The sequence below is a fragment of the Coptis chinensis genome, chromosome 3 (genome assembly GCF_015680905.1).
Source record: "Coptis chinensis isolate HL-2020 chromosome 3, ASM1568090v1, whole genome shotgun sequence".
NCBI lineage: Eukaryota > Viridiplantae > Streptophyta > Magnoliopsida > Ranunculales > Ranunculaceae > Coptis > Coptis chinensis.
Window position 1 is genome coordinate 70,547,018 of NC_141458.1, and position 3,850 is coordinate 70,550,867.

Sequence of the window (3,850 nt, forward strand, 5' to 3'; positions counted from 1 at the left end):
GATAAATGGTATCATTAATTTTCCTTTAGTTGCATTTAATCGAAAATCATTTGTTTTACCAATTTAAAGAATTTCGTGTATTTGGGATTTGGTATAATGTATGAGGCGATTATGATAAGGATGTTTGTAGAGTAAATAAGGATTAGGAGGTATATCAACTTGTTTATCAATTGGTTTGAGTGTCTCCCTCGCATTTTCAACATTGTTAGTTTAAAAGGTTATATGTACATATGGTTGTTGGAAGGATGTCATTATTGATTTCCAGGTTACGACAGGTTTAAGTATATGAAACGTTGACCAAACAAAGAAAACTCCGCCTAAAATTCGATAGAATTTGGATAGCGTAACGCCTCATTCTATTTCTTCATATATACTTGGAGTTATCATAGCAAGCTTATAAGTATATTAGTTTTACGACTGGGATGATCTCCCTTTTCTAGTGTTTTTCTTTGTACATTGTTTCTTTAAATATGGTTTATTTAAATATGGTTAATTAATACTTGTTTTATTTTTCTTTGTAGCGATGGGTCCTCAATCAAAGAATGTGAAGAATGTAGCGAAAACTACATTCAAGGGTGTGAAGAAATTGTTTGGTGGCGGTTCCTCTAGTGGTGACGCAGTTGGAAGAAAGAGACAAAGGGCAGAGGGCTTAACGGCATCAGCGCCTAGAGGGGACCATTTGGAAAAAGAGGTCCCTGAGGTTCTTGAGGTTGATTCATCAAGTGAAGATAGTATAGATAGTGATAACAATGTAGGTTTAGATGTAAATATGGACAAAGGGAAGAGTATAGTAGAAGAGGAGAGTGAGGAAAGTGAGGAGGATGATGAGGAGGGTGATGAGGAGGGTGAGGAGGGGGATGAGGAGGAGGATGAGCAGGATGATGATGTGGAAGAATATGTGATAGAAAGCGTACCACCAGTGGAAGAAGCACCTCCGGTATTGGATTTCCTAAGAAAATCCAATGATAATTTGGAGTTTCAAAGAGGTGTGTATGGGGGAGGCTCGTATGAGTCAGAGTTGTTATATGACTATGTGGTGCATGTCACTCGCGATGTTTGGGAGAAAAGGGTAATATTTTGTTTTTCTTGGGTACTTTGATTTTCTTTTACAAAATCTTTTGTTTCTATTCATATATATCTAATGCGTGCTCAGTTGTTTTAGGAGGATCACGGAGCGTTGAAGTGTGTTTCGCACTTAGCAAAGTTATCCCAATGGGATTTCAAGAATGAATGTGAAAGGTCTCCGAGATTTGCCCAACAGTTGAGAAAGACTGGGTTGTTTGATCTCGTGGAAGGTTATCACGAGCATATGGATCCACCATTGATCTCTGCGTTTGTAGAGAGATGGCATCCGGAGACCAACACCTTCCATATGCCAGTTGGGGAGATGACTGTGACTTTGGACGATGTTGTCCAAATCTGTGGAGTCACAGTTAGAGGAAGAGCCGTCTGGGGACAAAGATGAGTGAACTTACAACAATCGGTAAATCTCCTACATATTGCTCTGGGGCTCCCTATTGATTTGATTAGGGCAGAGATGGAATCTAGCAGGTTCACTTCAAAAGTAAGGCTAGATCGAATTCATCCGGAACCATTTTGCGAACAGGGTTCATGATAGCCCCATATGTGACGCTGCTGGGAAGGTGGTGGAGAAGGCCTCGAGTTTCCAGGAAGTCCAATGGGCTGTCAGAGCTTTTATCCTATTTTTCTTTGGATGTGCCATTTTTACTGACAAGTCTGGGACTGGAGTGCCTATATGTTATCTAAAGCCGTTGTTGAAATTCAGTGAGATAGAAGAGTATGCATGGGGTGCAGCAATTTTGGCGTTTTTGTATATAGGTCTTGGGGCTGCCACATGTGCGAAGGTGAAAGGGATTACAGGCTATATGACTCTTCTACAGGTAAAACTTGAGTATTTTAGAGTTTATTTTTTTTAATGTTAATTTTATTACTCTATCAATAATATGTTAACTATTTGTGTATATCTAGGCGTGGATCTATGAGTATTTTCCATTACTCAGAGCAGTCCCAAACTTCAACTATACCTCGTCTCAGCCGCATGCTCATAGACACACCCCAGTCGCTCCACACTATTACGATACAACGCATGCATTGCAGTATTATCGAGCGATAATTGATAATTTGAATTATTTCAATGTAAGTATTTAAGTTTAAGTATTTAAGTTTGTTTATATTATTTTTTATCGAGCGATAATTGATAATTTGAATTATTTCAATGTAAGTATTTAAGTTTAAGTATTTAAGTTTGTTTATATTATTTTTTTTAGTAATTGATCATTGGAGTTGCTAATGACACATTTGATTTTGTTTCAGGTTGATTGGCATCCCTACAAAAATGTCAGAGATACAAACCCGATCGATGACATTGCATTTTTTGAGAGATTGCTATGTTTTTTCAACATTGTCGAACTCTACACTGTCGCAAAGGTGCTGCGTCAGTTGGGTCACATGCAGCATGTACCTGTAGATCCTCCAATACCAAATTGGAGAACAAGAACTATGGCAGGACGCGGGTATGAGGTGAACTGGACCAATATTAGGCCACTTTACTAGGATTCATGGCAGAATCACGTGATCCAACCCTGCAATCGAGGACCTATCTCGTCCTATCCATGGGAGTGTCATCAAAACTACATGACTTAGTATGCAAGGAATTCTCATGTAGTTTTGGTGAACCCTGATCGTCTTCCTATTTATCCCTCTCTGGAGACACTGCCTAACTGTTCACCGATTGTAAGTACTGTGATTTTTAATTGAGTTTCTATAACTGTGATTTTTTGCATTCGATTGGTAACTTATCTTGATTTTCATTTTTTCGACAGAACGACGTCATCGATGAAACCAGCCGTTTGCTAGAGAGAGGTCTGCAATTGGCTGGGAATGATATGCCAGAGGAAGCAAGGTCCTCCTTCGAACGGGCATACAACTTGACTAGGTGCAAGTTCATTGGTGGGCGTTATAGTTCATGATTTGTTTCAGTTTAGGGTTTGTAACTTTGTAATTTGTTTGATGGATGGATTATTTGAAACTTTGTTAACTTTGTTTCAGTTTTAGTTTGATGGATGTAATTTGTTTCAGTTTAGGGTTTGTAACTTTGTTAACTTCGAATGGATAGATATGATGTTTGAATGAATGTTTGATGTTTGAATGGATGTTTGAATGGATGAATGATGTTTGAATGGATGTTTGATGTTTGAATGGTATTTGATGAATATGAATGGACGAATTTGATGAATACATGTTTGATGTTTGAATGGAATTAAGTGGAATTTGATGAGAAATTTTTTTTGTCCAAACGACCCAGCCGCATCGTTTGGTATAAAGGCCAAACGACCTCGTCAGATCGTTTTCCCTTTATACCAAACGACTTCGACAGATCGTTTTCCTTTAAGCCCAAACGACCCAGCCATGTCGTTTGGTATAAAGGCCAAACGACTTCGACAGATCATTTGCCTTTAAGCCCAAACGACCCAGCCACATCGTTTGGTATAAAGGCCAAACGACTTGACCATGTCATTTGCCTTTAAGCCCAAACGATGTGGCTGGGTCGTTTGGTATAAAAGCCAAACGACTTGACCATGTAGTTTTGGTCATTATTGACAACATACGAACATTATTTCAAATCACTCAATTGCCGTCCAAATCAACTAGTCGATCACTCGATTGCCATCCGAATCAACTTAGTCCATCACTCAATTTCCAAATCACTCAATTGTCGTCCGAATCAACTTAGTTAATTGAGCGATTTCCAAATCACTCGATTGTCGACCGAATCAACTTAGTCGATCACTCGATTTCAAAATCAAATCAAATAAAAGCCCTAACATAA

General features: G+C 38.6%; 1 long non-coding RNA gene across 1 annotated transcript; it reads left to right on the plus strand.

Annotated features, from left to right (window-relative positions):
- The first annotated feature begins 1,594 nt into the window (after positions 1-1,594).
- Positions 1,595-3,173, plus strand: LOC147510614 (uncharacterized). The gene is made up of 4 exons (XR_015216819.1): positions 1,595-1,901; positions 1,990-2,157; positions 2,489-2,754; positions 2,844-3,173. It is a non-coding gene; the product is annotated as an uncharacterized LOC147510614 (long non-coding RNA).
- Positions 3,174-3,850: the final 677 nt, after the last annotated feature.